The sequence below is a fragment of the Phascolarctos cinereus genome, unplaced genomic scaffold, assembly GCF_003287225.1.
Source record: "Phascolarctos cinereus isolate Bilbo 61053 unplaced genomic scaffold, phaCin_HiC Scaffold_2;HRSCAF=192, whole genome shotgun sequence".
NCBI classification, from domain to species: domain Eukaryota; kingdom Metazoa; phylum Chordata; class Mammalia; order Diprotodontia; family Phascolarctidae; genus Phascolarctos; species Phascolarctos cinereus.
In genome coordinates this window covers 396,312,653-396,340,652 of record NW_027555625.1, presented here as the reverse complement: position 1 = coordinate 396,340,652, position 28,000 = coordinate 396,312,653, and the positions used below count along the sequence as shown (strand labels likewise).

Below are 28,000 nucleotides of genomic sequence, written 5' to 3'. Positions count from 1 at the left end.
ATGCAATGGCGTACTTCCAGGGCTTATGGTCGAATCAACCCATACGTGAGTTCTCCTTGCCATATTGAGATGATACGTACTGAAAAGGAACAAATTGCTCCTAAACGAGAAGAGGACGTTGCTCAAAAGAAAAACATATTCCAGAAGAAACTGAAGAAACAAAAGTTTATGGCAAGGGAGTAAATATGATATTAGAATGCAAATAAAAGTGAAATGAAAACATTTGTTACAGTAAATATTTTTAAAGTAAAAAAAAGAAGTGCTACATTATAGTAGATGGAGAGAATGAATATATTTGGAAATATAGCTAATATAAAAATATCAACAAAATTTTGGAAAAGAAAACAAATCAATAAATTTGCTTCTTTAAATACAGATAAACACACAAATAAATCTTTTTAAAATTTTGACTTTTTTTTGAAGAAGAACGTTAATTTCCCATCACAAAGTGTCAAGTTCTCCTATCTCTTTTGCTTCAGGGATATGATTCTCAAATTCCCTGAGCAAACTTTGCATCAGGGAGAAGAAATTCCATGTCTAAAGAGAAACAGCTCTTTTAAGTGATCTCTTCTTTTTATGATTTTTTCTAGAGCAGTTTTTCTGGCTTTATCCTTTACCATATTATATTCTACATTGCAGTATAAGTATGCATAGTAGTAGTATTTATTATAAGTATTTACAGTCTTCCAGGAGATGGAGTACTAGATCCTTCATGGAAAGGTATATCTATTTTTTAACCTTTGGATCTCCAGTATCCTGGCATTGCATGTTGCTCATGCAAGGTGTTTAAGAATTATCTGTTGGATGAATACATTCATAAATTATACCAATATTTATTCATGTATTCATTCAACAAATCTAAGTATTTCCACCACAGAGTAAATAAAAAAGATTTTTCCATGTCTGTCTAAATTAACCTGACACTGGCATAGCAGGAAAGAAACCATATAAAAGTTAATTTTTTTATGCATCAAGCTTGTTTAGTCAGTTACTTATTCAGTTTATGATTCTTTTTCAAACAGCCTTTTTATTTATATATAGTTCACAAATCAGGTTTTATCTATCTGCAAACTTTCAAAGGGCAGGGAAGCTGTATTACCTTCACCTCAAGCACTGATGAGACAAAGAAATAAAAATTAGTAAAACTCCTTGAATAAAGAGTTACACCAAAAATATTGTACCCTTACAAATTTTATTCAGAAGCATATCGTTGTTGCTGTTGTTGTTTAATGTTTGGTTTGTTTTGTTGCTTTTTAGGGAAAAATCTTATTGCAAACTTTGGTCAATGAACTACAAGACCTTCTACCAGACAAACAGAAAAAAAAGGCATGGTTCAGAATTGACAAATATATTTCATCTTCTTCTGGTCAAGTTGGATTACAATTTCTCATTATTCCCTTTTCTACTGGTGTTTTGTTAGTTTAATCTCCTTACTTTACTCCACATCATTGTTTAAAAGTCTTTCCATGTTTCTCCGAATTACTCAAATTATTTCTTACAGTGTAACAGTATTCCACAACATTCAAGTATCCTAGTTTGTTCTGCTATTCTGTAATTCATGGGTACCCACTTTATTTCTAACTCTTTTCTCCAACAACAACAAAAAAAACAGTTGCGGTTTTTGTGGACTCTCAGAAGGGGATTCTCTGGGTAGAGGATATGAACATTTAATCCTTTAATATTTTGGAATCAACAAGGTTAAGTTTTTTCCTGTAATTACACAATCACTGTTGGAAGTGATCACTTGAAATTAGTTTGGAACAAACAGGTAAAGAAATATATATACAAATATATATATGTATATATGTGTGTATATATATGCATATATATGTATGCATATATATATATATACACACATATATTATTGTTAATTAAAGCAACATTTTGTTTTCATCATTTCAAAACTGTCTTCAGAAAAAAAAATGCTATCGATCTTTTTTTTTTACTTTTGTCCAAAGGGATGGAAAAGTCTGTGTGAAGTTGAGGAGCACATTTATGAAGTTATGATAACAAAAACATAGATATTCATTAACTTAAGAAAATAGATTAAAATAAAACAACTAATAGCAGTTAATGCCAACATAATCAGTCAAGTATTCTGATTGCATTTGCCATTGCAACAACTGAATAAGAGTTGTGTAATAATGAAGTAACAGTAAAAATGTAACAGAATTTTTTGGGAGGATATGAACATTTAATAACCTCACTCGGACCCAATACATATTCTTCCCTTTTCCCCAGTCCTTCTCTTCTATTGTGGGATTTCCTGCAACAGAATTTCTGCATAAGATTCTTCATATACAATGCGATATTGAATTTCCAACAATGAAAATTGCTGAGCTCCAGCCCAGGTAGGACCTATTGGCCCTTATTGAACATGCTTAATTTCTTTTCTAGATTAACACAGAATAGTTATGCCTGAGAGAACAACATGTGGTGCCTGTGCAAGTGGCAAATAGTTTAGTGAGGGATATTAATCAGATGAATTTTTTAAAATGTTTGCTTCTGGCCTTAAAGTCTTTGATCTGGAACAAATAGTATTGGAATTCACCCGATCTGGAGTTCTGTCAAATGATAGAGGGTTTGTATCTGGGCAACTGCTATACTCATATCTCTTTAGTATCCATCATTTAAAGAGGAGTGCGCATGTAATTTCTATCAAACTTCTAGTTATTGATAGCTTACCCTTTCAAATGTGGACATTACTCAGGTTGAATAATGCTCCTTAAACATTTTCTCTGAAGTCTAAATTTTGACAAGTCACATTTTGTTCTTATGATCGTCAGTGTTAATATCACCAGGATAATTAATTAGTTCTACATTCATTTTATGATTAGAGTCTAATCAATCCACACTGCCAAATTGAATTGGATTAGATTTCAGAAGACAGGAATTCTAATCCCAGTTTTACTAAATATACATTTCAATTTAAACAATTCAACAAACATTTATTAAACACCTTCTACATTCCAGACATTATACTAAGCTATGGGAATATAAGAGGAAAAATAAAAGAATAACTGCCTTCAAGGAGCTTTCATTATGCTGAGGGATATAACATGCTAATAGATAAGTAAATAGAAGATAATTTGTGGATAGAACATACTAAACACTGGGAAGGCCTGGTTTTCCTGGAAGATGGATTTATGGGAGATGAGGAAACATGTTTAAAGACATATAAGTCCTTACTTACAATTATAGATGCAATAAGTATCATAACCTAGATTCGAACATATAATTTTGAATTCCAAATGCTGTCTATGAGTCTACTATACCTCACTACATAGACATGCTATATCACGTTTTCAGAAATATAAACCAAATGGAGAGTACTTATAACATTACATATATAAACAGTAATAATAGACATTTATATAGTGTACTAAGATTTACAAAGTGTTTTACATGTATTATCCATTTTGGTTCTTATAATAACCTTATAAAACAGAAAATTTAGGTATTATTATCTGCATATTACCAATGAACAAACTGTTTGATGAGGTTAAGTTCTTTCCAATGTCAGAGGTGGTATTTAAACTCAGGCTTGAAACAAACAATTGAAGAAGTTTAATGTTCATTTTACTATAAATTTATATGATAGTTTTATTTTAATCCTTTGAAAAATATCTTCCGACTAAACACTTACTCTCTTGACCTTTCTTAATTTTGTGAAATGAAATGGGAAGTGGGGGGATGGCACATTGCTGATACCAAAAGAACATAGAGATTCAGTGATTTAAGGAGGAAGTTTCTATAGCAACCAAGTTAAGAGAGATGAGTTAGTTTTCCCACCAAAAAGCAAAGAAAACATGTAAGATAGCATATAATTAAATGAAATCTAAACAGAAATGATATAGCTTAGAGATGGGCTTGGTGGGTCATCAGGACTCAGCTACCAGTGTGTAATATATGTGCCACTCTGGGCTGGATATTTTAATTCATTTATTGATTGTTACATTTCGTGTTATTCAAATTCTAACAGCAGAGTGTAGCCATGGGTAAAATATCTTCCAGAAGGACCAAGGCTTCCATGAATGAAGAAATGAAGAAACTGGAGTAGTTCTGTGCCCCACTTCTTCCATTGGCATTTTGGTAGGAATAGAATGAAGAATTATTGTCAATTTCAAATGACTCAGTGATATAAGGAGGTGTAGGGAAATAAGTTCCAGGCAAAGAAGGGCTTTAAATAATGTTAGAGAGATACAATCAATGTTCTGTGTGAGATTTAGGAGGGTCAAAATTACTTTTGACCAGTAATATCATGGAAGTATTCTTGAGGGAGGTAGAATTTGAGACGTGCCTTAAAGGATACACAGAATTTTGATAGTTGGTGATGGATGAAGAGGTATATGCATAGAAGAGGAGCTAGCACAAGCAAAGACACAGAGAAAGGAAAATGCATTTATGACTATATTAGTTGTCTAATATCATGATAATTTTGAGAGCTTGACAGGAAATAGTTAATGATGAGGCTAACACTACAATTTGGTAACCAGAATAAGGGGTGACTTTAAATGCCCTCCATAAGTCACCTATTGAAAATCCTTGTCTCCTCAATATGATGCTAACTTTTCAAAGATGAAAAATGACTAGCAATCACTAGAATGAGTATTTTGAATTCAATAGTTATTTATGCTGATAACAAAAGTTTTTGTGTTTTCAACATAGATCCATTTATAATTTCTTACAATTTCTAAGTAAAATTTTTGCGATTTCACAGCAAATATATATGACTATTACTGCCACATATTTTTAATCAATACTTGTGTAGAGATATTAAAATGGTGGGCTGAATACTCTCTTATTAACATTTGTCCAAGAATGTTGATACCACTTCATTTTCTTCTGTTGACAAAGGTGTGTTCAATTTTCCTGCCAACATATTTTAAACTTTTTAAGAAGTGATTCATAGAAGCAGATGGCTCATTTTGACATCTGCTTCTAGCCAGATTAAGAAATCTTTGTTCACAAGAAGGTGTCCCATGAAGCAAAGCAAATTTACAATTGCATTCTTTGTTTTCTGACAGTGGACACCAAAGGTACTATCATCTATGTCCCAGAACACCTACTATAATGCACTGAAGTAAATGTTTAGAACTACTAACGTTAATCAGTCAGGGGAACCCAAACACATGGTTTCTACACAGTCAATTAATCCTCAAATGGACTGTCTCACAACATGAGTGTTTCTTGTAAGATAAAGCTCATGTAGGAACAATGCTTTGCTCAATTTCTAGATTTAAAGTATATTTGAGTCATTTTCAGACATGCTTCACTATCCCTAAAGTTAAAAAAAAATACCTGAAGGTAATGGAAGATTGTTCATATTTGCAAAAAAGAGTTTGAATTTAATGAATTATTTATGCCCACTTGTTACCCTCATTTCCTTAGCGTGTCTAACCAGAAAACAAAATGGACTGTTCTCATACCCAGTCATTTCAACGGTTTTTGCATTTATGAAAGTTAGTGGTAACATCTTATAGTGCTAGACAAGGTCATTGAGCTCATTGCTATAAGATAATCAGTGACTAGTGCACAGTATTGAATAAATCACTTTGTGATTTACCTCAGTTATATCACCTATGAAAAGTCAACTATCCTTAAATGATGAGTGGACAGAATGCTTTTTGTTTCCTTGTTTGTTTGTTTTAGACTTTTTAAACAACATGATTTTTTATCATTTTTGTGGTTTTTTTGTTTGCAATTTTCTATTTCCTCCCTCATTTTAATATTTCTTCTTTCTTCTTTATTTAGTTTTATATTTTACCCAGTTATATGTAAAAACAATTTTTAACATTTGTTTTTGAAACTTTGAGTTTCAAATTCTCTCCCTTCCTCCCTCCACATGTCCCCTCATTGCAAAGGTAAGCAATTCAATATAGGTTATACATGTGTAGTCATGTAAAACATTTCCATAATAGTCATGCCACGAAAGAAACAGACAAGTAAAAAAAAATCAAGAAAAATAAAGAAAGTAAAAAAGTAAGTGAATCTGTATCCAGACACCATCAGTTCTGTCTCTGGATATGGATAGCAGTTCTCATCATAAGTCCTTCAGAGTTGCCTTGGATCATTGTATTGCTGAGAATAGCTAAGTCATTCACAGATGATCATCTTACAATATTGCTCTTACTTTCTACACAGTACTTTTCACTTTACATTAGCCCACGCAAGTCCTTCCAGGTTTTTCTGAGAGCATCCTGCTCATCATTTCTTGTAGTACAATGGTATTCCCTCATAATCACATACTATAACTTTCAATTAGAAAAGAACTGATATAAATATCCTTGCATACGTAAGTCCTTTCAGTTTTTATTTTTGTTTTATCTTTTAGAATACAGATCTAGTAGTGGTATTACAATATCAAAAGGCATGCATAGTTCTTCAGCTCTTTGGAGATAGTTCCAAATTGCTCTACAAAATGGTTAAATCAGTTCACAACTCCATCAACAATGCATTAAACTTGCATTTTTCCCACATCCTCCCCAACATTTGTCATTTACCTTTTCTGTACTATTAGCTAATCTAATAGGCATGAGGTAGTACCCCAGAATTGTTTTAATTTTGCTTTTTGCAACCAATAGTGAGTTAGAATATGTTTTTCATGTGCCTATAGATAGCTTTGGCTACTTCATCTGAAAACTGATAATATCTTTTGACCATTTATCAATTCTGGAATGGCTCTTATTTTTATAAATTTGACTCAGTTCTCTACATGTTTGAGAAATGAGTCCTTTATCAGAGAAACTTGGTTAAAATAGTTTTTTTCAGTTATTATTGCTAATTTTATTCCCCTCCATCCTATTCCCCTAAATCCCATTTATTTTAATTTAATGTAACCAAAATAATCCTTTTTGCATTTCATAATGTTCTCTATCTCTTGTTTGGTAATAAATTCTTCCTTTCTTCATAGATCTGGTAGATAAACTACTACTTGTTCTCCAAATTTGCTTATGGCATGATCTTTTATATTTAAATCATATACCCATTTTGACCTTATCTTTGTATATGGTGTAAGATATTGGCCTACGCCTAGGCTCTGCCATGCTATCTTCCAGTTTTCCCAGCAGTTTTTGTTAAATAGTGAGCTCTTATGCCAGAAGCTGGAGTCTTCGAATTTATCACACAATTGATTACTATAGTCATTGACTACTGTGTCTTGTGTACCTAACCTATTCCGCTGATCCACCACTGTATTTCTTAGCCAGCACAAAGTAATTTTGATGACTGCTGCTTTATGATACAATTTAAGATCTGATATGGCCAGACCATCTTCCCTTGCATTTCTTTTCATTCATTTCTTGTAATCTGGATGTTTTCCTGTTCCAGATGATTTTTTTTAAATTATTTTTTCTAGCTCTATAAAATAAGATTTGGTAGTTTAAATTGTATGGCACCGAATAAGTACAGTAATTGAGGTAGAATTGTCATTTTTACTATATTAGCTAGTTCTGCTTGTAACTGATTTTTTTTTCCATTTTTTTTAGATCTGACTTTATTTGTATGAAAAGTGTTTTATAAATGTATTTATATACTTCCTGGGTTTGTCTTGGCAGATAAACTTCCAAATATTTTAAAATGTTTATAGTAGCATTTAGTGGAATTTCTCTTTCTATCTCTTGCTGTTGGGCTTTGCTGGTAATACTTAGAAATGCCCATGATTTATGTGAGTTTATTTTATATCCTGCAACTTTGCTAAAGTTATATATTTTATTATTTCAGGTTATTTTTATTCGATTCCCTAGGATTTTCTAAATATAGCATCATATCATCTGCAAAGAGTGATAGCTTTGTTTCTTCTTTGCCTATTCTAATTCCTTCAATTTCTTTTTCTTCTGACTGCTACAGCTAACATTCCTACTACAATATATAATAACAGTGATGATAATGGGCATCTTTGTTTCACCTCTGATCTTATTGGAAATGCTTCTAATTTATCCCCATTGCATATAATGTTTACTGATGGTTTTAAATAGATGCAACTTAAAATTTTAAGGAAGACAACAACATTTATTTCTACATTCTCTAATATCTTTAGTAGGAATGAATGTTGTATTTTGTCAAAAGCTTTTTCTGCATCTATTGAGAAGATCATGTGATTTCTTTTAGTTTTGCTGTTAATATGGTCAATTATGCTGCCTCATTTGGACCAGCCGTGCATTCCTGGTATAAATCCTAAGTGGTCATATTATATTATTCTTGTATGAGCTGAAGTAGTCTCTTGACTAATATTTTATATTCAGCATCTGTATTGTATAGGGAAATTGGTTTACATTTTTCTTTCTCTGTTTTCACTCTTCCCATTTTAGGCATTAGCAACATATTTGTAACATAAAATGATTATGATAGGACTCCTTCTTTGCCTATTTTCCCAAATAGTTTATATAGTGTTGTAATTAATAGTTCTTTAAATGTTTGTTAGAATTCATGTGTAAGTCCATCTGACCCTGCAGATTTTTTCTTAGGGAGTTCATCAACGGCTTATTCAATTTCTTTTTCTAAAATGAAGTTAAGTGATTTATTTCATCTTTTGCTAACATGGGAAATTTGTATTTTTGTAAATATTCATCCATTTCACTAAGATTGTCATTTATTGTCAGGTAGTTAGGCAAAATAGTTGCTAATTACTGTCTTAATTTTCTCTTCATTAGTGGTGAATTCACCCTTTTCCTTTTTGATACTGGTAAATTGGTTTTCTTTCATTTTTTAAAATCAAATTAACCAAAGGTTTATCTATTTTATTGTACTTTTTCATAAACCCAGCTCTTAATTTTCTTTATTAGTTCAATAGTTTTCTTATTTTCAATTTTATTAATCTTTCCTTTGGTTTTCAGAATTTCTGATTTGATATTTCATTGGGGATTTTAATTTTTTTTCCTTTTTCTAGTTTTTTTTTTTTTAGTTTCATGCCCAATTCATCAATCTCTTTTTCTATTTTATTCATGTAAACATTGGGATATATACATTTTCCCTTATGAACTACTTTCACTGCATTCCATAAGATTTGGTACGTTGTCTCATTATTATGATTCTCTTGGATGAAATTGTTAATTGTTTCTATGATTTGTTGTTTTACCCAGTTTTCTCTAGGATTAGACTATTTGGTTTCCATTTAATTTTTAGTCTAAGGCCTCTGATATTTTAGTGTAGAAGCTGCAGGAACCTGTGTAATTCTGACTGTCATTCCATGATATTTAAATTGTTTCTTTCTGGCTGCTTGCAGTATTTTCTCCTTGACCTGATAATTATGGAATCAACTACAATATTATTTGATGTTTTCAATTTGGCATCTCTTTCAGGAGGTGATTGGTGGATTCATTCGACTACTATTTTACCCTCTTATTCTGGGACCTCAGGAAAGTTTTCCTTGATGATTTCTTTTTTTTTTTTAAATAAGCTTTCATTTTATCTACTAATTAATGTAGCATAATAGCAAAGTATAAGAAATATGCATTTCTGATTCAAGTTTATTACAAAGTAATAGAGTAGTTATAGAAAGCAGAATTTAAAGAAATTTTAAAATGATCGAATGTAGTGCCTAAAGATAGGCTTGCATTGATGATATGATGAAAACATTGTTCTTGTCTTTGGGATATTTTAGCAGCAAAGAATAAACATTATTCTCTTTCTTTAAATTTCACAAATATTCTGGTAGATGCCGAATAGCATCATTTATATCTTGGCAAAATTGCTTGCTCACACATTCACAAGACAAGCCAAGTGTTGTTGGTTATCCTGGTACATTATTTGAAGTTGTCAATCCTTTAAATGTGATATTGTTGTTCTTGAAACATTATTCAACAACTGCGTTAAAATAACTTGAAAGCCAGTCTTTCTAAATGTCACCCATGTTTTCTCATTTAATTGTCCAAGAACTAAAAGCAATCAATGAATGTAGCTTTAAAAACACAATTTTTAATTTATTTATTTATAGTTTTCAACACTCACTTCCACAAGATTTTGAGTTCCAAATTTTCTCCCCATGTCATCCCTCCCCACCAAGACAGCATGCATTCTGAATACCCTTTCTATTAATCTGCCTGCCATCATCCTCCCTTTTCTCTTTTCCCCTTCTCTTCCCTTGATGATTTCTTGAAAGATGCTTTCCAGGCTCTTTTTTTGATCATGACTTTCAGATAGACCTATATTTCTTAAATTATCTTTCCTGGATCTATTTTCTAGGTCAATTGTTTTTCCAATGAGCATTTCTTTTTTTTCCATTCTGTTGATTTTGTTTGACTGATTCTTGATGTCTCATAAAGTCAGCTTCCATTTGCTCAATTTTATTTTTTAGTGAATTGTCTTCTTCTGTTAATTCCTGTACCTCCTTTTTCATCTGACCAAATCTACTTTTTAAGGAGTTGTTTTCTTCAGTGTGTTTTTTTTCTTTCCATTTGGCCAATTGTATTTTTTAAGGAATTGTTTCCTACATTCAATTTTTGTCCTTCTTTTCCTAAGCTGTTGACTCTCTTTTGCATACCTCTCATTTGTTTTCTTAATTTTCTTCTATTTCTCTTACTTAACTTTTAAAATCCTTCTTGAGCTCTTCTATAAAGGCATTTTAGCTTGGGACCAGTTTATGTTCCCCTTTGAGGTTTCAGATGTGGGTATATTGACAATGTTCCCCTCTTCTTAATTTATGCTTTGATCTTCCTTGTCACCATCACAATTCTCTATGGTCAGTGGTTGGGTTTTTTGTTTGTTTATTTTTGTTTGTTGTTGTTGTTGCTTTTTCCTCATAGTGTTTGCCTTTTTCTTGGCTTTTAAAGTTGATCTATTCTTCTGGGGCATAAGGGGAACTGTCCCAAAATTCTTGTGCTGAGAGCCATGGGCCTGGTCACTGGCTTTGTGTGCTTGGGCCTCAGATGTTGGCAGCTGGAGGCTGTAGGGGTCTGTTAGCTTACCTAGGGCTGAGCTGGAACTGGTGGTGGTGACTGGTGGCTGCTGAGGCAAGTGGTTTTTCTGTATTTTCCTGGGGATACACAGAAGCTCTGGGGGGGGGGGTCTTGCATTGATGATGCATGCTTACCTATGGCTGCCCTGAAGCACAGGGAGTTTCAGCTCTTGGAAGACTTCTAGTATTGGTGCTTGCTTGCTCTACCACCCTGGGCCTCAGGATTTTCCACTGGTTTGCTGAGCTGGGGCTTGCTGGGATGCCTCCTATTCTGCACTGCTTCCCTTCCACTTTGTACTGCTCCCCTTCTACCAGAGTGGGTGGAACATTTTTCCTTGATCTCCTGAGCCTCTCGGGTTAAAAGACTGCTGCACCCTGTCTTTCTTTCTTTCTTTCTATCCACTGCACCATCTAGCTGCCCCCAAGCACCCTGTCTTTCTGAGGGCTCCAATGTTCCAGGATTTTTCCTGGGGCTATATTTTTGGGAGTTTTTCAAGGCCAATAAGGGAGAGTGACAGTGACTTACTGCTTACTCCTTCATCTTGGCTCCCAGAAGTTCTTGAATCTGTACAGATTGTTTTAAGGAAGAGTTTTTTCCTGCCTCATCTCTATTCCTCTCAGAAAAACAAAATAATAAAATAAAATGGAACTATATTTCCTTTACTCCTTGAACTACATAACTCATCTTGGATTGGCATAGTATATAAATGGTTTTGACATATTGAAAGCAATGCTGATTTCTTTGATGCCTGTACTTTTTTGTAGTATATTAAAATATCCTGTAGGCTAGGTTGTCATATAACCTGTTAAATATTTATGTGGACCTATTGGAAAGAGCTCCCTATTTAAAGAATTGTAATTATGGCCTTGGCATTTATTGATAAATGACCATACCTTGAACATATAGAGTGTCAAGATACCCCAATTCTATTTTTTCCTGATAAAATCTTTTATTTAGTCTTTTGTTTTCCCTATCTACATATTAAAACAATGTTTAAATTCATTTTTACATGTCTTTTTGCAGTAACCCCATAATTAGGAACATTTAAGAGACTTCATAATCTATATGAAATCCTTCTTGTTTTTAGATTTTCATAGGACACTTAGCACAGCAGTGGTAAACACCTTTGAAGAACATGTTTTTTTTTAAATTTTATGCCTTGTTTTAAAGTATTAATTGAAAGATCCTCTAATAAATGCTTTCCTTTGCTACAAAGTTCAAGGAATAGAACATAATGACAACTCATATCTCCAGAGGGCAGCTGTTACATCTCTTTTCAAGATTCTAGAGGCATCCTTGAGGATTTTGGAGTTTGTTTCTAAGAATCATTTATGGGATCCCATTACTCTGCTTCCAGTATTTAGTAAAGTGGTAAAGTAAGAACTGCTGGTATAAAATATTCTCCTCCAAGTGTGATGCACATTTCAACACTACATATGAATCTGGGAAGAGGCTACATCTTAGAGAGCACCTGAGAGAAAAGTGAACTTCGTAGCTCTTGGTGTCCAGAAGTATTTTTCTCCTCTTTGTAGAGGTACTCAAGAAATGTTCATATTCCATGGTGTAATTTGTGGCTGGGCTTCTTGTAAAGTCTTGAAGCCTCCTTTCCTTGGTGAACCTAGTCTATCCTCAAAGGTCTGACTAGTTTGCTTCCAATGCAACAGTGTTCCAAAGATGTGGCTTGGAATAGAATACCAATGGGAAATCAAAAGTCTAATGTCTTTCAAAATCCACAATCCTTAAAATATTTATTTTTCAAAATGTTATATTAATTTATGTTTATATGCATATATGCATATATGTGTGTGTGTGTGTGTGTGTGTGTATATATATATATATATATATATATATATATATATATATATATATATATATAAAATATAAATTTATATGCACATGATCAGGAAAACATACCTTTTTTCCCCTCTTCTTGTTCAGTAATACCCTTGATATAAATCTCTCCTTTGATAGTCATTGGTGTTTCAGGAATGAGATCCGGTCTTTCAGGATGACATATGCCTCCTCAGGCACTTAGATCTGGCCAACAACCTGTGTCATCCATGTGACTTGCCAGGTTAACAGTTTTGTCCCATATACTACACTGTTTATTTTTTTTTGACTAAATAACTCTTGCTACCACAGATCCATGGATGACACCAGTATGTTTAAGTGTACATATTAGTTCCCATATTATACATTTCATTCTTTTCATTCTGAGAGTCATTATGGAAACTTATTGATGCAAAGAAAATTGCATGGAGGTTTTGTTACTGTTGCTGCTGCTGTAGCTAATGCAGTTTTTCCCAAGCTTGTACTAAGCACTTTAATCAACAGAAACAAAACACAAATCATTAAAGATCTTACTTTATATAAATCTAATGGCACTGCTTCACAATAGATTGAGGTCTTTGATCCTAGATGTCATATCAAGGGCATGTATAGGCAGGAAATCATAGGGATGATGTACAGTTCAAGTGCTTGAATTGTGTCCACAAAATACTAAAAGACACCACAGGAAAAATTCATGCAGATTGTGCAAATCCTCAAAAGAGTATATTGAGATACATAGATAAGAAACATACAAGATGAACAGACATATATAGTTTGAGGTTGACACCACTGGGAGGAATACTGGAATCTGGCAAGGTCACAGATAGATTAAAATATTGAGGTATGAACATGCTTTGTTTTTATCTAAAATGGAAAAGAAATTGCTAATTAAATCAACAACATCATCATATATGTAGAATATAGTACATTTTAAAAACTCTTACCTAAATTTTAAACTAGTTTCAAGTATTTCTCAATTCAATAGTGTTTTTTTTTACTAGTTTTGAGTATTCCTCTCAATTTTAAGGGCAGAAACTCAAAGTCAGGGTTCCTTGTAACAACAATAACGCGAAGGTAGATTGGTTAAAAGCCTAAACCTAGATGTTATGAAAGACGTCTATTAATTCCAGTTCCACCATTGAGGATATCTTTTGGTTAACCAATTTATTCTTTTTGAATTTAGTCACTTTTTCTGGCAAAATGAACATGGTTAGTATTGTCTTTAACTTCTTTAATGTAAGAAGAAGAAATAATCTTGGGAAACTCAAAGAAATTCATCTGTCAAATCAACTGGTATTTATTAAGTGTTTTTTTTAAAAAAAAAGCCAAGAAGTTTTGCTTTGGGTGAAATCAAGAAGACTCTCTTAGTTGAGCTGAGATAACTTGCTACCAATGGAAAAATGCCCTCACTCTGTATTGTCTAGCATATATTCTTCTATGTATACCTTCTCTGATTGTTGTTTTTCTACGATTTGGTAAATTTGTTTCTTTGGTATTTGCTATGTGTGTTTCTTGTGGAACTGGTATTAAGTAGGAAAGGTTCAAGCCTTGAACATAGAGCTTAGAGTTTCCCTTTCCCTGAGAAATGACAAAGTAATAAAATGTTTGATGTAATCTGATCATATCTACTAGAGGAATAGTATTTAAGGAAACAGATAGATATGTTTCTATCCCAGCACCTCTTCTCCCTGAGTAGAGTGAAATGGTGGCTTTTGGCCACCAAGCTCCTTCTCTTGGCAGGAACTCTAGAGAGGTTTATTTTGCCTCCCTTCAAGCCACATGATAATTGGACTCACAAGACATGGAAGCCTCACTACACATACGAGGCCCACTACAATCATTCTCACTCCTTCCTTACACTTAAAGTAGAAGTTCTGGGAGGAACCAGTCAGTAAAAGGAAGTGACTGCATGAGTGCAGTGTAGTTATAATTGTGAGAAGTCCAGGATTAGAGAGAACTTCCCTGGTCAGGAGAACAAAGAATAGAATTTTATCTGTGAAAATAGAGATTTTTCTCAGATTAGGTACATTTAACCTGGATTCTCTGAACCTAAAAAAAAAAAAAAGAAAAACTCTGATAATTATATTTCAACATAATTTGCCCCTTTGTGATTCTATTCATTTTATTTTAAACTAAAATATCATTCTGAGATGGGGTTCAGACCTCCCATATTGCCAAACAGGTACATGATACAAAAAACACCTCCCCTCAATGGTATCTTGGTCTTCTTTCAATTATACAATTTATGATATAAGTCATTCAACAAGCATTTATTAAGAGATTATTGTGTGACAAATGCTCTGCTAAGTGTGAGGGTTTCAAAGAAAGGTAAAAAGTGTTCCTGTACTCAAGGATTTCACATTGTAAGGGAGGTAATGTTCAAGTAACTATGGGGATACAAGATATATAAAAATAAATTGGTATAAATCTAAGGGGGAAAGTACTAACATCAAAGGAAATAAAATCTTTGGAGAAGGTAGAGTTTTAGCTGAGTGTTGAAGGAAGTCACAAAGAGGGAGAAAACCCCAATCATGGGGTATAGCCAATTAAAATTCATGAATTCAAGGAAAGGAATGTTTTGTTTGAAGAAGAATAATGAGGCCAGTGAAATTGAATTATAAAGTTTGGGAAGAAAATAAAATATAAGAAAACTGGAAAGGCAGGGAAAGACTAGATTACAACTAGCTTTAAAAGCTTGAAGATTTTATATTTGATTCTGGTTGTGATAAAAACCCACTGGATTTCATTAAGCTGGTGATTGACATGGTCAAGCTACAGGATGGACTAGAGTAAGAGAGACATGGGGAATGAAGAAGAATACCTTACAGAAGTGATGGCTTGATGGGTACCAGAATGATAGATTTCAAAAGAGGAGACATACGAGGTATACTGTGAAGGTTTAAACAAGACTGGGCAACAGTTTGGATATGCGGAAAAAGTTTGAGTGAGGCATCAAGGATGGCACTTAAGTTGAGAGCCATGGTTACTGGGAAGATCAGGGTTCTTTCATATGTAGTCAGAAAGGAGAGGATGATGGGAAATAGGTACATTAATGAACTATTGGCAAAGTAGTATACTGATCCAATCACTCTGGAGAACAATTTGAATCTTTGCCCAAAGGCCTATAAAACTGCATACTTTGATCCAGCAAGACCACTACTAGATCTGTAGATCACTACTAGGTTTGTAGCATAAAGGCCACTTGTGGCCTTCCAGGTCCTTGAGTGAGGCCTTTTGACTGAGTCCAGATGGAGTTTCACAAAACAAATACTTCTATTAAGAGGATTTGTTCTGTGATCTTTGGATTTAGTCAAAGGGCTACACTTGAGGGCTTAGAGGGCCACACATGGCCTCGAGGCCACAGGTTCCCCATCCCTGCCCTAAGAGACCAAAGAAAAAGGAAAGGGACCTAGATATACAAAAGTATTTATGTCAACTCTTTTTTTGATGACAAATAATTGGAAATTAAGTAAATGCTTATCAATGAAGAAATATCTGAACAAGTTGTGGCATACGAATATGACGAAGTGTGGCATTCAATGTGCCATAAAAAATGGGGGGTAAGTGATTTCAGAAAAACAAAACAAAACAAAACATGGGAAGGACTATGTGAACCCATCCAAAGTGAAGTGAAAACAGCTAGGAGATAATTATGCACAGTAACAGCAATATTATAATGATGATCAATTTTGAAAAACTTAACTACTTGGATTGATACAATGATCTAAGACAATTCCCAAGGACTCATGATGAAAAAATGAGATCAACCTCCAGAGAGAGAACTAAGGAAATCTGAGTATCAGTAGAAATGTAATTTTCTTGCTATATATTTCTTTGGGTTTTTTTTTGCAATATGGCTAATATGGAAATACATTTTCATGATTTAGCATGTATAATAGACATCGTATTGTTTGCCTTCTTAGTAGGAAGAGGGGGGAGTGAAGGAGAGAATTTGAAACTCAAAATTAAAAAATAATGAATGTTAAAATAAACAAATAGGGTTTTTTAAGGAGAAAGTTGAGAAGAAGCGCTTTTCGGAGGAGTTATGAGTTCTTTTTGAGGTATATTCAGTTTGAGATGAAAATATTAGCTAACATTTACATGGTGCTATAAGATTTATAAGTGTTTTATAAGAATTAATTCACTACCTCAACAACTCGGTAAAGCAAGTGCTATTTTTAATCATTATTTCCTAAAATATGGCACTGAGGCAAATATAGGTTGATATTGTCCCAAATCCATCCTGCTAGTAAATGTCTGAGGTTGGATTTGAAGTCAGATCTTTTTGACTCCAGGTCCAGTACAAAAGCCTATGTGATTTGTCTAGGTACCTTTGTGAAATATCTATAGGATACCTTATACAAGTTGCTTAATAGTTAAGAATATGAAATTGAAGATTAGGAGAGAGTTAAAATCTGTGTAACATGATCTGAGAATAATTTTAATTGAGTTGATAATTGAACCAATGGAAAACGATAGTGATCTTATCACCAAATGAGGTAATATAGATGAAAAGAAGTCCCAGGGTAGAGCTTCACTCTTGGCTCCATTCCTGAGTTACCAGAACATTTAATCTCCTTGTCAGCAGCCTTCTGACTCTGGAAAGCCTATCCTCTGAGTTCCTCTCCAGTGATTAATGAATTCTAGCTTTCATGAAGTGCCCAGGCCACCCATGTTCATTTTGCTCTTGGCTCTATTCCTGAATCTTCCTCATTATCATGTAAGTTCCTTGAGGGTAGGAACTGTCATTTTCTGTTTGTATTTATATTCAAAGTGCATGATTCATAGTAAATTCTTAATAAATATTTTATCTATCTATCATCTTTGAATGCAGCTAAGTTGTGAGTCTTCAAGTAGCACTAATATTCAGGTTTGACACTAAAATTTGCAAAAGGATTTTTCTCTTTCTCTGATCTCTGTTATCTAATATCTTTTATACTCTGTGTTTTGTTAGGCATTGTGTTCACTTCTGGGTACAATCGATCCCCTGAGTATTTGATAATGACTTGAAAGATTGGCAGCTTGAAGGCTAAATAGGATTGCAATTAATTCAATTTAGCTAGTTAACATTCTTTCTTGTCAATAGAGGTAAAATCACTCCTACGGATTTTGTTGAAAAGGAGGATTGTCATTTTCACATTGACTGCCCTTTATGTCCTCTGAATGTTAGTTGTTAAAGATTATTAGATTTATACTCTTTGGACTACCTAGTAACAAACTTTATTCTTCAAAAATAAGTTAAACGGATTGTAAAATCATAATTTGAGGATTTTAAGATGATAACTAAGAGTCTGCTCCCTAGTGTCTAGAACATTAAAGAAGGGAAAATAGTAGGATACTAATTTCATTTGCTTCCTAATGTTGTATACCTGTTATTTCATTTTTTATCTGGTAACCCATAATTTTGATTAGTTATTTTGTATGGCATTTTGAGATCTAGTATAGCTAGCCTGTCTTCAATCTCATTTTCATTTTATTATTTACCCCAGACTTTTGTTTCTCAAGATCAATTTCATTATTTTTTCCTAGCTCCATGAAATAATCCCCTGATTAACAATCATTGGTTAATGATTAATTAATTATATATTATAATATATGTATTGCATTATTATATAACATAATTAAAACAATTAAAGAAAAAACTATCAATGATCTGTACTGTGCCCAGAGAGTACTTACCTATCCTTACCTTCGACCCAGAAATATCACTACTAACATATCCAAACACTTGAAAGTTTTTAGAGGAAAATGACATATACATACATTCACATATAGTATGTTCATATTATATGCATATATATATATGTTAATGTATTGTGAGTGGTGTGTGTGTGTGTGTGTGTGTGTGGGTTTGTGCATCTGTATAGGCTCTGTCATGATGGCCAAGAAGTAGAAATTTTTTTTAAAAAGTAGAAAATAAAGGAATGCTCATAAATTGAGAAAAGGCTAAGCAAATTGTGGTATGTGAATGAAATGGTATATTATCATACTATAAGAAATATTGAAAAGGTAAATAAAACATGAGAAGGCTTGGGTGAAGTGATGTGGAATTAAGTGAGTAGACCTAGGAAAACTATAAAATGATAACAACATTCTAAAGGAAAATATCTTTGAAGAATTCAAGAAATCTTATCAAAATAATGATGAATTATAATTCCAGAGCATTGATGATAAAGAATACTACCCACATACTAATAGAGAAATGATGCAGTTGATATTCAGAATAAGACACACATTTTTGGCCCTGTCCAATATGGGACTTTATTTTTTTTTTTGGCTATGCAAATTTGTTGGAGGCAGAATTTGTTTCCCTTCTTTCTTTTTTTTTCCTTTGTCAGTAATAGAGAAGATAGAAGAGGGTGAAAAATTTACATTAAGTAAAAAAAAAAATACCACAAAATAAAACAAGAAAAAATAAACATAACAAGGGAATGGAAGGAGAGAGATAGTGAACTTTTTAAGTATTTTACTAGAGGGCAGAGTCAATTTGGCAAAGTGAGTCACATTTTTGCCTAGTTCTCTCAACATACCTATTCCACAACTACCCAGAAAATGAGCCCAACCAAATTCTGATTGGGAAAGCCAAGAAAATGATTCAGTGGTTCATTTTTTGGAGAGAGATAAACAGGTCTCTGTTTAGGAACTAGCCAGCAGTACAATATGATAGCCACAGCAGTAGTTGCAGAGTAGGAATGTCCCAGTACCCAGGGAGAGAAAGAAAACCAAGATAGAATACTGTGGCACAAAGTACTGGGGCAGAAAGCAATACCAGGAGAACTCTGCACTAGTGCTGGAAGGAGAACAGGTGCCATCTAACAACTATTTCACCCAGTACCTAGTACCATGTCAGAGATAAAGTGTACAAAGTATAGTGGCTGTGATAAGATGTGTGACCCTAGCTGAGTACTGAGAATAAAATGAATTCTAGAATCTTGGCTTTGTAGCTCTAGGAACAGGAGCAGAGCAGTGAGGAAATTCAAACTTTTAGCCCAGCTCATAAGCCAGAAGTAGACAGGAAGCATTCAAGTATTCAAGGAGGAAAAGGGAACAAAGAAAATACCAGGGCAAGAAGTACAAAAGCAGTATGAAGTCCCAGTAAATCCCTGAACTAATACTGAGAGCAGTAATAGGGGCCATCCATTACACTATTCTGGGTCATAGATCTAAGGTAAAGAGAAATGACCATGACTGAACTCAGCTGCTTGAGTACTGAGAAGAAAACAAAACAAAAATATATAGAAACTCAGTTGCATGGCTCTGAGCACAGGATGCCCATCATTTGGGGAATGGCTGAACAAGCTGTGGTATATACACGTAATGGAATACCATTATGCTATAAGAAATGATTAGCAGGCTGACTTCAGAAAAAACCTAGAAAGACTTATATGAATTGATGCTGAGTGAAGTGAGTAGAACCAGGAAAACATTGTCAACAGTAATAGCCCCACTGTGTGATGACTGACTGTGATAGACTTAGCTCTTCTCAGTAATGCAAGGATCTAAGAAAACTTTAAAAGGCTCATGCTTGAAAAAGCTATCCACACTCAGAGGGGGGGTAAAAAAAACTTTGAATCTGAACACAGATGGAAGCATACTATTTACTCTCCTTTTCTTTCATTGTTTTGTTTTGATTCTTCTTTCTCGTGGTTACTCCCATTAGTTCTAATTCTTCTTTACATCATGTGAAAATATGCTTAATATGAAAGTATAAGTAGAGCCTACTTCAGATTGCACGTCATCTTGGAGAAGGGGGAGGAAAGGAAGGAGGAGAAAAATTGAAATTCAAATCTTATGGAAGTGAATGTTAAAAAATAAAAGTAAATAAATAAACTGTCTAATTATTAAATAAACAAATGCCCTCGGAGAGTGAAAAAAAAACATTTTTTTTAAAGAATTGGCTCTAAGAGGGAATAACACAGCTATTCTTTTGGGTATAGAAATCTATCTTACCCCACAGGAAAGTAAGAGTAGAAAGGGTGAAGAGAAGGAAGAGTTAATATAAGGAAGGGAAGATTGGAGTAAGTGTTAGAAGCAAAACACCTTTGAGGAGGGACAGGGTGAAATGAGAGAGAGAACAGAATAAATGGAGGGGATTGGACAGAGTGAAATATGGTTAGAAATATGAACTATAAAAATAAAATTAAGTAAGTTTCTCTTATGAAGGCCTCATTTCTCAAACATATGGAAAACTGAGTCAAATTTGTTTTATTTTGCTTTTTTTTTTAAACAAACACAGTCTTTAGTCAGACTTCTGAGCTCTATTTTCTGAAGGGCTTATAGGTGACAGACCATGTAGAATAATGAGTTGGAAATGAATGACAAGTATCATTCTCAATATATACTTAATATTCTTAGAATAAGTAAATACCTAACAGTCTTTGAACATTGATCTTGTCTTTCTTTTTAATTTTGAATTTATTTATTTTTAGTTTTCAGCATTCACTTCCACGAGATTTTGAGTTCCAAATTTTCTCCCCATTACATCCCTCCCCGCACCCCAAGATGGCATGCATTCTTTATATCACTTCTCTTAATCTGCCCTCCCTGCTATCTCTCCCTACCTTCTCTTATCCCTTACCCCTTCTATTTTCCTATAGGGCAGGATAGATTTCCATACCCCATGTCCTATATTTCTTATTTCACAGTTGCATGTGAAAACAATTTTTTTACATGTGTTTTTAAAACTTTGGGTTCTAAATTTTTCTTCCTTCCTCCTTCTCCACCCACACTCATTGACAAGGCAAGCAACTCAATACAGGTTATATATGTGTAGTCATGCAAAACTTTTCCGTAGTAGTCATGTTGTGAAAAACTAAGTATATTTCCCTTCATCCTATCCTGTCCCCCATTTATTCCATTCACTCTTTTCACCCTATCCCTCCTTAGAAGAGTTTGCTTCTTATTATCCCCTCCCCCAATCTGGCCTCCTCTCTATCATTGCCCAGCTCTCTTGTCCCCTTCCTCCTCCCTATTTTCCTATAGGGTAAGGTAGATGTCCATACCCAATTGACTGTGTATGTCATTCCCTCCTTAAGCCAAATCCTACAAGAATAAGATTCATTCATTCTCCCTCACCTTCCCCCATTTCCTTTCCACTGCAAAAGCCTTTTCTTGTCTGTTTCATGTGCGATAATTTATCCCATTCTACCTCTCCCTTTATCTTCCTCCCAATATAATCCTCTCTTACCCCTTGATTTTATTTTCCAGATTTCACCCCTTCTTCGTCACCCTTCAAGTGCTATCTATCTATCTATCTATCTATCTATCTATATATCTATCTATCTATCTACCTATCTGTCTGTCTGTCTGTCTATCTATCTATATCTATGGATAGATATAGATAGATAGATACATACATACATACATACATACATACATACATACATACATACATATATTTTTTTTTCCTCCAACTGCCCTAATACTGACAAAAGACTCATGAGTTACATATGCCATCTTTCTATGCAGGAATGTAAACAGTTCAAACTTTATAAGTCTCTTATAATTTCTCTTTCCTGTTTACCTCTTCATGTTTCATTTGAGTCTTGTATTTGAAAGCCAGATTTTCTATTCAGCTCTGGTCTTTTCATCAAGAATGTTTTAAAGTCCCCTATTTTACTGAATGACCATTTTTCCCCCTGAATGATTATACTAAGTTTTGCTGGGTAGGTGATTCTTGGTTGTAATCCTATCTCCTTTGCTCTTCAGAATATTATATTCCATGCCCTCCAGTCCCTTAATGTAGAAGCTGCTAAATTTTGTGTTATCCTGATTGTGTTTCCACAATACTTGAATTGTTTCTTTCTGGCTGCTTGCAACATTTTCTCCTTGACCTGTCAACTCTGGAATTTGGCTATAATAATCCTAGGAGTTTTCCTTTGAGGATCTCTTTCAGGAGGTGATAAGTGGATTCTTTCCATTTCTATTTTGACCTCTGGCTCTAAAATATCAGGGCAGTTTTCCTTGATAATTTCTTGAAAGATGATGTGTAGACCTATTTTTTCAATCATGACTTTGAGGTAGTCCAATAATTTTTTTTTAAATTATCTCTCTTGGATCTATTTTCCAGGTCAGTTGTTTTTCCAGTGAGATATTTCCCATTGTTTTCTATTCTTTTTTGTTCTTTTGGATTTGTTTTACAGTGTCTTGATTTCTCATAAAGCCACTAGCTTCCATTTGCTCCATTCTAATTTTTAAGGAAGTATTTTCTTCAGTAAGCTTTTGGACTTCCTTTTCTTTTTCACCAACTTTGTTTTTTAGAGCATTCTTTTCCTCATTGGTCTTTTGGACCTCTTTTGCCATTTGGGTTAGGCTATTTTTTAAGGTGTTATTTTCTTCAGTATTTTTTTTTTTGGATCTCCTTTAGAAGGCTGTTGACTTGTTTTTCATTATTTTCTTGCATCACTCTCAGTTTTTCCTCTACTTCTCTTACTTGCTTATCAAAATCCTTTTTGAGCTCTTCCATGGCCTAGGATCAATTCATATTTTCTTGACTTTGTTGTCTTTTTTCTGGTGGTATGTTTTGCTCTTCTTTCTCACCAAAGTAAGATTCTATGGTCTAACTCTTTTTGTGTTGCTTGCTCATGATCAAAGCCAATTACTTGAGTCATAAACTCTTTGTTAAGGTAGAGGTCTGCTTCCAATCTGGAGAATGTACTGTCACAAGCTTCAGGGGTTTTGTGCAGCTGTTTTCAGAGATACTTCTAGGGACCTGTAAGTTTTCAGTTCTTCCAAGGTGCTATAATGAAGGGCGAGGTGCTCACTCATTTCCTAGCCTGTGCTCTGGTCTATGAGTGATCACAAGCACTCTTTTCTGTCTTGGAACTGTGAGGATGATTCTCACTCCACAGCCACTGCAAGTTCCACCACACCAGCACTCCCTTTGCCACAGGATGGCCTCCTAGAACTGTTACCCAGATCCAAGCACAGGCAAGGCAAGAGAATCCTGCACCAGCAAAGAGATCCTTGCAATCCCCCTCTGATGAGCCACAGCCCTCAGTCTGTGGTCTGGAAGCTCCAGAAGCAGCTGCCACCCCAGGGCCACACTTGGGGAGTAGGACTGGGACCATAGGCTTCTCTCTTGCCATAACAGACACAGACTTTTCCTGCTGATCTTCTAAGTTGTCTTTGGTGTTCATGGGTTGAGAAGTCAGGAAACTGCCACAGCTGCCTGCAATTCAGTCCTCTAAGGCCTGCTTCAGGTTTACTGAGGCCTGCCTTGCCTGTGTGCCCACACCAAACTGCGCTTCTCTCCCAGCCTTGCATAATATATCTTTCTGATCCACCATCCAGATTGTCTTGGAGTGGAAATTTGTTTCACTCTGTTTGTGGTTTCTGCTGCTTTAGAATTTGTTTATAGTCATTTTTTATAGGTATTTGGAAGGGTTTGGAGGGAGGGCTCAAGAAAGTCACTGCTTTTACTCTGCCATCTTGGCTCTGCCCCAATCAGAACTGAGTCAAATTTATAAAAATAAGAGTCATTCCCCAATTGATAAATGAAAAATATGTGATCAATTTTCAAATGAATTAATCAAAGGTATCTATAGCCATATGAAAAATAGTACTCCAACTCAGTACTGATTGGAGAAATAAAAATTAATACAATTCTGAGGTACTACCTCATACCTATTAGATTGGCTAATAGGACAGAAAAGGTAATTGCTAAATGTTGGAGGGTGGGAAAAATGAGACTTTAATGTGCTATTGGTGGAGTTGAGAACTGATTCTTCATTCTGTAGAGAAATTTAGAACTATACCCAATGGCTATAAAACCATGTATGCCCTTTAATCTAGCAATATCACTTCTAAGTCTGTAACCCAAAAGTTGTGATATGTGATTTTGACAGAATTCCATTGTACTATAAGGAATGATGAGCAGGATGTTCTCAGAAAAACCTTGAAAGACTTTCATGGGCTAATGCATAGTGAAATGTTCTGTGTACACAGTAGCAGCAATATTGTAAGATGATCACCTATGAATGACTTAGATATTCTCAGCAATACAACCATCTAAGACAACTCTGAAGGACTTTTGATGAAAAATGCTATCCATCCCCAGAGAAAGAACTGATGGTGTCTGACTACAGATTGAAGCATACTATTTTTTAAATTTTCTTAATATTTATAGATTTTTTTTCTCATCTATGTTTTCTTTCACAACATGACTATTATGGATATGTTTTTTATGACTACATATGTAAAATCTATATCCAATTTCTTGCTTTCTCAATGAGAGGGGTAGGGAGGAAGGGAGAGAATTTGGAACTCAAAGTTTTAAAAACAAATGTTAAAATTCTTGCTACATGTAACTAAGGAAAAACAAAATACTGAATTTAAAAAGATACTAAAACAGAAAAAGTTTTTTTAGAGAAATTTGCTGAAAACCTTTTTTCCAAGTTTTCTTGTTTTCCTTCGAATTTTGGCTGCATTGGTTTTGTTTCTGCAAAACTTTTTTTTTTTAATTTCATGTAATTAAATTATCCATTTTACTTTCCATGATTGTATCTCTAGTTTGGTCATAAACACTTCCAATTCATAAATCTGACAGGTAAAATCTTCCCTGACCCTGTAATTACTTATGACATTACCATTTACTTCTAAATCATTTACTTATGTTGAACTTATTTTGATTTGCTGGTTTTCAAAGGAAAACTATCCACAGCAATATGGGGAAGGATGCTCTAAATCTGAGAGCTGCAAAACTCCACTGAACTTTAACTAGATTTAAATATAATAGGAAATATTTTTTTAAATGCAAACAACCATCCTGTGCAGAGCATTCTGAAGTTGAAAGTGTTGCTGGGAAGAAAGGTCGGTTTTGGGTTCGGGGGCCTCCATCATTTCAGTGTTTGCCCAGTCACCATTGGCTAATTGATGAATTGCTCACTTTTCCCCTAAGATGCCTCTGATTATGATCACGGGGGTAAGTACATATGGAGAGATATAGAGGATGAAATTCTCAAAGCAGCAGTAATGAAATATGGCAAGCACCAATGGTCTCAGATTCCTTCACTGTTGCATAGGAAATCAGCAAAGCGGTGCCAGGCCAGATGGTATGAATTGTTGGACCCAAGCATCTGAAAAACAGAATGGTCTAGGAAGAAGGAAGAAAAGTTTTTGCACCTGGTCAAATTGGTGCCAACCCAGTGGAGAACCATTGCCCCAATCATCTGGCAGACAGCTGCACAGTGCTTAGAGCACTACAAATTCCTTCTGGATAAAGCTGCCCAAAGAGACAATGAAGAAGAGACAGTAGATGATCCATGAAAACTTAAACCTGGAGAGATTGATCCAAATTCAGAAATGAAACCAGCCAGACCTGATTCAGCTGATGTGGATAAGGATGAACTTGAAATGCTCTCAGAAGCTGAAGCCAGTCTGGCAAACACACAGGGAAAGGCCAAGAGGAAAGCAAAAGAAAAACAACTGGAAGAGGCAAGACACCGTGCTGCCCTCCAAAAAAGAAGAGAACTTCAAGCAGCTGTCAGAAATTCAGAAGGAAAAAGAAAAGAGTAGTAGATTATAATGCAGAAATTCCACTTTAAAAAAAAAGCCTGCTCCAGGTTTTTATGACACATCTGAAGAAAATTATCAGGCACTTGATGCTGTCTTTAAGAAATTACAAGAAGATCTTAATGGGGAATTAAGATCTGAAAAGGAAAGTAGAGATAGGAAGAAAGACAAACATTTGAAAAGAAAAAAAGAATCTGATTTACCATCAGCTATTCTTCAAGCCAGGGGAGTATCAGAATTTACTAAAAAGAGAAGCAAATTAGTACTTCCTGCACCTCAGATTTCTGATGCAGAACTTCAGGAAGTTGTAAAAGTTGGCTAAGCAAGTAAAATTGCACTTCAAAGAGCAGGGGAATATGGCATAATGCATTCTGCTTCCAGTATTCTTTTGGCTGAATATAATACCACCTACAATACTATTGCTCTGAGGACACCCAAAACTCCAGCTGACCAAGATCAAATTCTTCAGGATGCACAGAACTTGGTGGCTCTTAACAAGGACACCCCACTGAAAATGGTGTATTACACCATTGCATGAGAGTGATTTCTCTGGTGTGTATACTCAATGACAGATCATCTAGACGCCAAACACAGTCAGGACTCCTTCTCATGGAGCTGAAGGTTTGACTCCTAGAGGTGGGATGACTCCTAAACCAGTTGCTTGCACTATCCAGAACCCCTCTAAGGGACAAAGTACACATAATCCTGAAGAGTGATTGGCAGATTACAATGACCTCTTGTATGTGAAGCAGATGGAGAGAGAATCTCGTGAGCATCTCCATTTAGGGTTGATGGGCCTTCTTGGTCCTAAGAATGACTTTGAGATTTTTCTACTGGAAAATGCTAAGAAGGACCTGGAAGACTGTGACATTGATGAAACTTATGAATAAGATGCTGCTGATGTAGAGGCTCAAAAGCAGGCTATCCAAGAAGCAGAATATGTAAAGGAATTGAAATGAACACACAAAGCTGTTCAGAAGGATCTGCCAAAACATTCAGAGGTAAATGAAACTATCGTAAGACCCTTAAATGTATTACCACCACTAAGAGACCTACAGAAAAATGAAGAACTAATTAAAAAAAAAAGATGATCACAATGTTTCATTATGATCTTCTGCATGATCCTTATGGAGAACAAGCTGGAAATAAAAAAGGGAAAATTCTAGGATTTGGAAGTAATAATACTGAGCACATAATTTACCTGGAACACAGTTCTTATGAGAAATTATGCAAAGATGAACTGAAGAAGGTTCAAGACATTCTGACACAGGAGATGGAAGTAATAAAGCAAGGAATGAGCCATGGCGAGCTGTTGAACGAATCTTTTAACCAGGTGTGAAAAGAATGTTACAGTCAAGTTCTCTATCTACCTGGGCAGAGCTGATACACAAGAGTCAATTTGGCTAGAAAAAAGGACAGGATTGAATAACTTGAAAAGAGACTTTAGATAAATAGAGGTCACATGACCACAGCAACTAAGAGAGCTGCAAAAATGGAAAAGATGAAAATTTTGCTTGGTAGCTACCAGTCTCGAGCAATGGGACTAATGAAAGAGTTGATTTATGGGACCAAATCGAGCAAGCTCACTTGGAACTTCATACTTTTGAGGAGCTAAAGAAACATGAGGATACAGTAATTCCAATGAGCCTGGAGTGTCTAAAAGATGTCCAGCAAGAAAGATAAAAGGACCTTCAGCAAAGATATGCAGATTTGTAGCTGGAGAAAGAGATTTTAAAGTCAAAATAGTGAAATATCATTAGCAT

The 28,000-nt window shown here is 34.6% G+C and overlaps 1 pseudogene; it reads left to right on the top strand.

Annotated features, from left to right (window-relative positions):
* LOC110212351 (cell division cycle 5-like protein pseudogene) lies at positions 1–27,983 on the top strand (annotated as a pseudogene).
* The last annotated feature ends 17 nt before the right edge of the window (positions 27,984–28,000 follow it).